At 46.3% G+C, this 9,672-nt stretch overlaps 1 pseudogene; it reads right to left on the reverse strand.

Moving 5' to 3' along the window:
- Window positions 1-2,657: 2,657 nt before the first annotated feature.
- LOC119815441 lies at window positions 2,658-3,080 on the reverse strand (annotated as a pseudogene).
- Between the last annotated feature and the right edge of the window lie 6,592 nt (window positions 3,081-9,672).

The following is a 9,672-nucleotide window of genomic DNA, read 5'->3' on the forward strand; positions in this document are numbered from 1 at the left end:
TTGGCCTTGGCCTCCAGTGACCTTTCTCTTTCTAAGCAGGAAACATTGAAAGATGCGGGAACCTGGAGTGTTGTGTCCCAGCCCACCTGGCTGGCCTGGGCAGCCTCTGGTCCTTGTCATGCCTCCCCCACTTTTCCTCTCCCTTTGGTTCATTCCCCACTCTCTCTCCTTCAGAACCTGCATCTGAGTTTTGGGCACTTCTCAGAAGGGTGTATGAGCTGAATTTTGAGGGGTGAATAGGAGTTTCCAAGGAGAAAAGAAGCTGGAACTCCATGAATCAAGGCTGAGTGAGGCTTGCTCTGCCCCGGAGAGACGCCCACTGACTGAGGAGAAGACAGGGATGCCCCTAGAATAAGAGAGCACTGCCAAATGCTCTTGATGCATGGCATGGTCAGCTTCAAGCACCAGTGTGACAACTCTACAGGAGATACAGTTTAAAGGATTTATTTGAGATTGTGTTTTTGGAGGTTTTAGTCTGTGGATGGTAGATGAGACAGACATCATAGTGCTGGGAGAGTGTGCCAGGAATTCCTTCCTCCTTCTTTCTGTCCTATTCCCTAGACCTCAAGCCTACGGAAGGTTGGCACTGCTCACATCTGGGGTGGGGCTCCCCTAGGGTTCATCACTCAAACAAATTCATCACTGAACAACAACAACAAAAAGGGTTAGTAAAGTAGGCTTTACTAATCTTTTAGGCATCACCAATGCACATGGTAGGAAGCCATCCAAGCTCCTACTCAGAGGTCCAGGCAGCCTCCTACTGCAACTAAAGGGGCTCGGATGCCTGACCTTGGGGTCTGTCTCAGTCCCATATCCCCATATGTGCTGATGGACTGCAACAAGATGTCTAAGACCGGCTGGTTTACGATGAGTAACAATTTACTGGCTCATTGCTCTAGAGGATAGGACATCCAAGATGGAGGAGCTGATGTCTTCTGGGCTTCTTCTTGATGTGCCATCCCATAATGACAGACAGAAAGGCCAAAGATAGGAAAGAGATGAAGAAGGAGATGGGAGATTGAGAGGAAAAGGGAGAGGGACACACACACACACACACACACACACACACACACAGAATCCTTTCTTTAGGAACCATTTGTACACTGTGGAATTTACCTCTTGCCTACTTGAATGGTACCCATCTGTGCACAAGGCTGGAGTCCGCACAAGCTTAACATCTCCCACCAGCCCCATCATACAGGGAACACATCCAGACCACAGAAGGTGCTTGTCTGTGACATGGGGAAGTCATGGTTCTCACCCAGTTCCTCTGAGGGCTAAAGTCAGCCCTTGTCAGGAGCTGGGAAGAAAGCCTGGCATGTGTGAGTGAGCAGCAACCTGACCAGGCTTTCACACGGCTGCCATTTCTTGGTGCTTCATCCTAAGTCAGGCCGGAAGCCCCTTTTCCCATCATTGGGGCACTAAATGTTCACATCAAGACACCTTGCCTGACTGAGAGTTCCCCCAAAGACAGGGACAGAGTCTGCTTGTCATCCTGCTGAGCACTGAATCCCACAGTGCCTAGATTGGATGGGGGTTCCATGCTGCTATGGTTCAACTATGGAGTGTCTCCACAGGACTCTTAGGTTAAAGCTTGATCTGTGTGGCACGATGGTGGCATGGGCTGAGCAGCTTTCCTCTATGTCCTTCCGCACCTTTAATCCCAGTAGCCACACTAGCTTGCCATAGAGCAGGTAGTAATGGTGCACACCCTTAATTCCAGAACTAGAGAGGAATATAAAACAGGAGGAGGCAGATCTCAGTCTCAGAAAAGAAATTCTCCAAAGAGGTGTAAAGTGTATAAGGTTGAGAGACATTTAAAGACAGTTTTGGTAATGCAAATTAGAATAGAAAGTGAATTAGGTACAACATTTTGGACTCATCAAGACAGGATAGATATGGAGTAGTTTCTTTGAACTTGTCAATGTATATAATTTTTCTTATATTATAACCTTCCTTTTAATTTTAGACAAAAGGGGAAATGTGGTATCTTGTCTGTACTCTAACAGATAAAGTTTCATTTCTGTGGGATAATGGTCTTATATACAGTAAAGATTTGTCACTCATATTGGTTTAATAAAATGTTGATTGGTTAGTATCCAGGCAGGAAGAATAGGTGGGGCAACCAGACTAGGAGAATTCGAGGAAGAGGAAAGACAGAGGGTTATCTGCCACCCCCCACAGAAGAAGCAAGATGAAAATGGTTTACTGAGAAAAGGTACCAAGTCACATGGCTAAACATAGATAAGAGTTATGGGTTAATTTAAGTTGTAAAAGCTAGTTAATAATAAGCCTGAGCTAAGAGGTCAAATAATTTATAATTAATATAAGCCTCTATGTGTTTCGTTGACTGTCTTGAGGACTGGGTGGGACAGAAACTTCTGTCTACAAATGGCACCCAAATGTTTGGCAAGAATTTCCACATAAATCCCAAGAAAGCTTTAAAAAAATTTTTAGGCAGACAAGAACAGAGTCAAGCACAGCTTCTTGGAAACCATCTTTTATCTGGTAGGCTCTGTTTGCTGGCAGCAAGCAGAGGTGTGACTTCTTTAGGAAAGGCTTCCTGACTCAGCATTAGTAGCATAAACTTCATGATGGCTCTTTTTTTTCTTTTCTTTTTTCTTTTTTGGCAGTTCTCCAACTTTATTTGTAGTAGGTTAGTTCTCATCTACATTGACTGTCTGTAGATTTTTGAATGTGGTAACAGGCATGTAAGTTACCAATGTGTAGAGTTTGTTTGGTGAGTCCTCATCCTCATTACGTTTTCTGGACAAACGTACCCGGATACGGTATGGAACATTCCTTATTCCTTTGGCCCAGACGGCTTTACTGAGCCTGGTATCAATCGGCACATCTGGAGTCCCCATCTCCTTCATGGAAAATTTCCGATTTCTTTGAGTGGCCTAGGAGCACACTTCTTGAAGCCCACGCCATGGATGCGCTTGTGAATGTTGATGGTGTATTCTCGGGTCACCACCTCGTTGATGGCAGAAACGGCCCTTCTTCTTCTCGCCACCCTTCTTTGCGGGAGCCATTCTGCTGGGCCCAAACTGGAAAGGACGGGCGCGAGGGATTGTGGGAAGGAAAGCCTCATGGTGGCTCTTTTAAGAGGCTCTGCCACCAAACACTTAAATGGTGTTTATGAGCAGTTAGTGAAATGCTTTTAGGTGGTAGCAGGGACCTAGAAACTCTACAGAGTTGTGACAATGAGCATGGCTCCTGTAAACACTTTCCCCACAAAGGCAGACTCTCCAGAAGCCAAGGAATGGGCAGAGCCAGCTGCCGAAGTCACAGCTTTAATCTTAGCCTTGCCTCCTAAAGTCATAGACTAAAATCTCATGTGGTCAGAAAAAGACAGAGATATACAGTAAAGACAGATTCAGATTTAAAAAAAAAAACCTCTGAAAGGTTTACAGTGTTTTAAAAATATGTAGGCTTGGAAAAGAAAAGGATAAAGAAAGTTCTTAAAAAATTAGAGCAGTCAGGTGTGTTGGCGCACATATTTTTTCTTTTTTTTCTTTTTTTCTTTTGGTTTTTCGAAACAGGGTTTCCCTGTAGTTTCTAGAGCCTGTCCTGGAGCTAGCTCTTGTAGACCAGGCTGGCCTCGAACTCAGAGATCCGCCTGCCTCTGCCTCCCGAGAGCTGGGATTAAAGGCGTGCGCCACCACAGCCTGGCCTTGGCACACATCTTTAATCCCAGCATTTGGAAGGCAGAGGCAGGGAAATGTCTGTGAGTTTGAGGTCAATCTGGTCTGCAGGACAGCCAAAGATACACAGAAAAACCCTGTCTCAAAAAACCCAAAAATTAAAAATAAAAATAAAGGAAACAGAAAAGAAAAGCCACATAAGGATGGAAAATACACCTGAATACTATATGTTATTGTGTCGTCTCTGAATTGTTTGACTGCTAAAAGACATTTGATTATAAATGCTGCTGGATTAATCAGACCTATATATTTTGAAAATGCATTGACTTCAAATTTTAACTCAAAAGACATGTTACTTTGGATAAGAGGTTTGCTTTTGTTTCCACAGGAAATGAGAGGCTATGGGCTCATTCTGGGTTAGGAAAAATAAGGTTTGATTAAGGAAGACCCCTCTGAAAAATCTCCCATGGGAACAGATGGCCCAGATGATTCGATGCTGCAGATCACCTCTGCTGCAGTTTCCTCTGAGTTCTACATCCAGAACAGCCTCAAAACTGCTGGCTGAGATGATCCAGCCTAACAGGATACTTCAGTCAGGACTTGACCATAATTCTATTTTTGGGGGTCCCCATAAGATCACTAATGCCCCCAATCATCAGGAAGCCTAGAAAACTATGCCCACATTCCCAAAAAATAGATTATGGATATTTGTCTTTGTTTAGTGTGTTGGTTACAAGTTATTATGGATAATGGTCAGGAAAAAGCTAAACAAAGCAGATTAGGCTCAGGATTCTTGTTATGAGAAGGAAAAAAGGGGAAATACTGTGGGATGATGCTCTTGTACACTGTAAAGATTTGTCACTCGTATAAGTTTAATAAAAAAGCTGGTTGACCAATATTCAGGCAGGAAGTATGGGCGGGGCAACCAGACCAGGAGAATTCCAGGGAAGAGGAAAGACTGAAAGTCAGTCATCACCATGATACAGAGGAAACAAGATGAGAAGGCTTTACTGAGAAAAGGTACCAAGCCACATGGCTAAACAAAGATAAGAATTATGGGTTAATTTAAGTTGTAAGAGCTAGTTAATAATAAGCCTGAGCTAAGAGGCCAAACAGTTTATAATTAATATAAGCCTCTGTGCATCTTTGGGCCTGAGTGACTGCAGGACCATGTGGGACAGAAACTTACATCTACACTTGCCTAAAGATCAGAGGGTGGAGCTGGTCACTAGTTTATCATAGAGGTCTGTCCATCTGTACAGACAGACAGGAAGTGATATGGCTGAGAGGAATATAAGTGGGGAGGACACAGAAGATCAGTTCTTAATTGGCTGATGAGTTAGCAAGGTAAGAGTTGACTCTGGCTTGCTTCTTTCTCTCTCTGATCTTTCAGCATTTACCCCAATATCTGGCTCCTGGTTTTTATTATTAAGATCAATTGGAACTTGTGCAACAAAGAGTACCCCCTGTGGGCAATCCTAGTGAACTGACCATTCATACAGGGGACGGTGATGAGGGGAGGAGGCCATGGTGGAGCCTGAACTGTTTTCTATCTCAACCGAGTGACTCAGCACACATGCACACACTTGCCTCCCTTTATAACTGGGTCACCTTCAGGGTCAGTCATCTCCTGGGAGATCTGGACGTCCTTCCACCATGCTCCCTTCACGGCACAGCTCTAGACAAAGGGCCTTTTGGACACTAAGCCCATGCGATCTCCCTGGCGCCGCTGCACTAATCCTTCTAAGATATCAAGGTGGCCCCATGAGACAGGTCAGTCTCAGAGCCACTGGGGCTGCTCTGGCCTCAGAACTGAAGGCAGTAAGAGAGCCTGGAGGAGGGATAATAATCACCCCCAGGATGCAGCCATGCTTGGCCCTCAGCAGATCACATGGCTTTCCTTTTCCTTGGGTGAGGAAAAGCATATTTGGATTCTTGGATTTTACATCAATTTAAAAGATGATAGATGTGCTCGCTTATCCAGCACCTGGGGACCAACTCCTTGGTGCCATGCAGCAGAGAGTCAGATTGTACATGATGGAGGCCCAGTGACATACATGGGACCATCAATTACAAATGCTACTCCTAAACTCTTCATGACACAGAGGTGCAGACCAAAGCACAGGGAAGAGCAGGTGTGGTCCAAATTGGTGGTCAGAGCAAACGGGGTAGAACCCTCTTTACACAGAGCAGTTGCTCTCACTCGGGGAGCCACGAGGGACTACGATCTTCTGGGGCTTCCGGCAGGATCTAGACATTTCCTACCCAGCTTTCTAAACTCTTCACAATACAGAACCAGGCTGAGGCCAGAGAGGAGAAAGTTGTCCTGGTTGAGAGGGTAAACTCCAATCCCAGAGCCCTCTTGGCCCTCATCGGATTTAGACAACTCACTGTGGATTTCTTCTTCATGCCCCATGTGACATTGTGGAGCCTGAAAGGACCCTAGATGATGAAGCTGAGAAAGCTCTGTCTCTAGGAACATCGCGTGCCAAGTCCTGTCTTCAGTTTCATGGACCAGGATGGATCTGATCATCAGTTTACTTTAAGCAGGCGGAATGATGGCAGAAGAACTCATTTCCAGACTGTGCCCTTAGCTAGTCCATTAATGCCCCTGCTGCAGACAGGGAACCTGAATTCTGAAAAGGAGTTGGATCAGGAAAACAGACAATGCTGTGGTTACAGAAGCCAAACGTGTCAGGATTTGAATCTATGACACCTGCCTTAGGGACCCTTTGCAGCTATGGAGGGGTAGGAAGCATTGCTTGGTGGGGGAAGCTGGCAATGTAGGCCTGAGTCTGGCCTTGGCAGGAGAAAGAACACCCTGGCCTCTTACGTCAGTGGGTGGGAGGGTTGTGACCTGGAGGAGGTGGCATCAAGTACATGTGGAACAAGACCTGGTCTGGGGCTGAGTGTGGGAAGCAGGAGGCCTCAGTGAGTGCCCAGGCCAGTGGAGACTCAGTCATCATCTGTGTGTAACACCGGAAGCCGTGCTTGCCATGGACTGGGAGATGGTCACACTCCTGGCTTTCCTGGAGAATTCATATCTTAGCCGAGGTCCAGGGATTGCTGAGTGGTCCAAAGGGGGAATAAAAGGCATGGTAGACAGCAGGGCTGGCAGGCGCAAAGGCCCAGAGGCAGGGAGAAAGAGAGTAACAAGGATCATGGAGGAGCGTAAGGGGAAGACAGGAGTGGGCGACAGGAGTGGGGATGTGGAGTGTCTTGGATGTCAAGGGGAACCTGGGCAGTGGAGTGGACAAGGGATGCCTCTCGGGGAGTGACTGGGGAAAGGAAAGACGGGACTTTGGGGGAAGGAATGTTGTATAGTATGGTAAGATGCAGGCTACATGGATACATAAAATCATCACAAGCTCGGCCCTTTCACTGTGTGGAAATGTATATAAAAAAATTGTGGCCTGTGTGTGGAAGTGGGTAGTGCCACTTCCTGTTGTCTGTACCTCATGAACCACCTCGATTAAACGTTTTAATTGATAAGAAGTGCCGTGGTTAAGGTGTCACTTCACAACAATAAAAACCTTAAGAGAGAAAGAAAAAGAAGTACATTTAAATAGGGCTGAGAACAGAGCTCAGTTGGGTGAGGGCTCACTAGCATCATGCAGAGAGTTGAGTCCACAGCATCACACAGCTGTGGTGGTGACTGACTTAATTCCAGGGAGATGGATGAAGGAGGCTCAGCTGTTCGAGGTTATTCTCAGCTACACGGTGAATTAGAGACCAGCCTGGGATGCCTGAGGCTTTGTCTAAAAGCATAAAAAGTGAAATACTCATGAAATAAAAAGGGGCTCTGTGGTTGGATAAAAACGTGACAGACCCGTTGCCACAGAACGCACACGTTGGTGAGACTGGGGAGAGCTGGCAGGTGTGTGGTGCTCACTGGATGCTCTCTCGGCTTGTCTGCACATTTTTTTTTTCTCATGGTGAAACTCGTGGGTGTGGGGATCCTTCTGTAGCTCTAAACCATCTGCCTATGAGCTGCCACACACCTGAACATCTGGAACCCAGATGTGCTCACCTGAAGGCCTCTCTGGGATTTCCAGGAATGTACCCAGATCAGGATGATAAACCCCAGCTCATGTGACACCATCCGGGGCTGAACACACTTCTTGGAATTAGCCACAAACCACAGACTCTTGTGGTTTTGGGACTCAATACTCGAGTTGTAGAGAAAATCTAATTCCGGTCTTATAATTCTAGTCTGTCATAATTACACAGCCCTTCCCTGTCCAGGTCCTTGTTTGGACTGTGGCCACTTTATAAGGCTGACCTGTGGCTAGACTCAGCCCACAGCCGAGGCCTGGGCAACAGATCTCTCAGGATTGACTGTATAACCCATCGGGGGTAAGTAGGAGTTCCTTCCCTGTCACAGGTCCAGGGTGGCAGAGGAGGCTGAGGCATCGTGAGGGGGATGAGAAATCCCACACTGTAGGCCTGCAGGGAAGTCCTGGCAATGGCCAGAACTGAAGAAAACAGCAAACAAGCCCAACTCAGGACATATGTATGTATGCAAAAGCTGTGCCCAGCTTTCCCGGGAGTCGGAGCCAAATGGGACCTTTATTACCCTGTACTGCTTTTCATTCGGTTGCTTGCTGATGCTGGGAATGCCTTGACTGCTGTCTGTTTTTGCTTTTATGAAAGGATATATATATGCAGAGTTCTTTAGGCAAGGGGTCAGAATGAGGCGAGGAAGCCAGGAAAGCATTCTTGGACATTCTAGTTTTTAATACTAGAAAGGAGTATCTCCCAAACTCCTGGGATCAGATGGGTCTATGGAGCTCAGAAGTTTTGTGAAATTCAAGAGTGGTGGGAACAAGTTAAAGAGAGGAGAGTGTGTATATGGAAGGCGCTGACGTCAGCAAAGGGAGACTGTTGTGTGCTGCTGCTCTGAGGCAGACGAGTGAGCAGTCTGGGAAGATGAAATGGGCAAAGGAGGCAGGGCACGGAGGCTGCCAAAGCTTCCTGGAAGCTGCCATCCGAGCCGAAGTCAGGCCTCACCCACCTCAGCATGCTCAGCACTTCCTGAGGGTCGGAGGTGACTGTCCTAAAACAACAACTGCCTATTACTAAGCACCACCTGTGTGGCTTAGATGCCTCACGCTTATGGTTAGGAATTAGGTCCAAAAGGGCAAAGTCTTTTACCTAAGGGCCAGAATCTACAGGGCTCTGATCCAAAGCCATGGTCTTATGAATATGGTGTGGATCCCACTGCTCTAAGGGAGGAAAGATTATGGATTAATGGATGAAAGAATTGCAGTGGTTCTTAGCCTGTGTGTCACAACCCCTTTGACAAACCTCTGTCTCCCAAAATATTTACATTAGGATGCATAACAGTAGCAAAATTATGGTTATGAAACAGCAACAAAAATAACTTTATAGTTGGGGATCACTGCAATGTGAGGAACTGTATTAAAGGGTCACGCCATTAGCAAGGTTGAGAACTGTTGGATTAATGGATGGATGGATATGTGACCGGATGGTTTAGCTGCTTAGATAACAGATAGGAAGAGAGATGGGTGGATGGGAGGTAGATGTACTAATGGATGCATGGGTAGATGGATGGGAGAGTGGGTAGGTGTATGGATTGGTGTGTGGACAGATAGACAGATAGACAGATGGATAGACGGATAGATGGATAGGAGGGTGTATTGGTAGATGGTGTACAACTTAGTAGCTCTTTGGATAATGGATAGACTGGAGGGTGGATAGAAGGCTGGAAGGATGCCTGGACAGGAGGAGAAGAACGGGTGAGTGAACATGTAGGTGCATGTGTAGATGGATAGATGCTGGAGAGCTTCACAGAGCTGCTAGCTGCCAGAGGGCTATTTGCTTTGAAATTTCCGTCCCTGTCCTTACAGCTCAGTTATTCAATTCCACCTTGGGGGATAGATTTCCATGCTCTGGGATCATTTGTTTAATGAGTGATCTTGCCACTAGATCAATTTTCCCTCGAACAATTTTAAAGTGGTGTCAGGAATTCTGGGCTATGTCCTACTGTGTAACCTTGGTCAGT

This window comes from Arvicola amphibius, chromosome 5 (genome assembly GCF_903992535.2).
Source record: "Arvicola amphibius chromosome 5, mArvAmp1.2, whole genome shotgun sequence".
NCBI classification, from domain to species: domain Eukaryota; kingdom Metazoa; phylum Chordata; class Mammalia; order Rodentia; family Cricetidae; genus Arvicola; species Arvicola amphibius.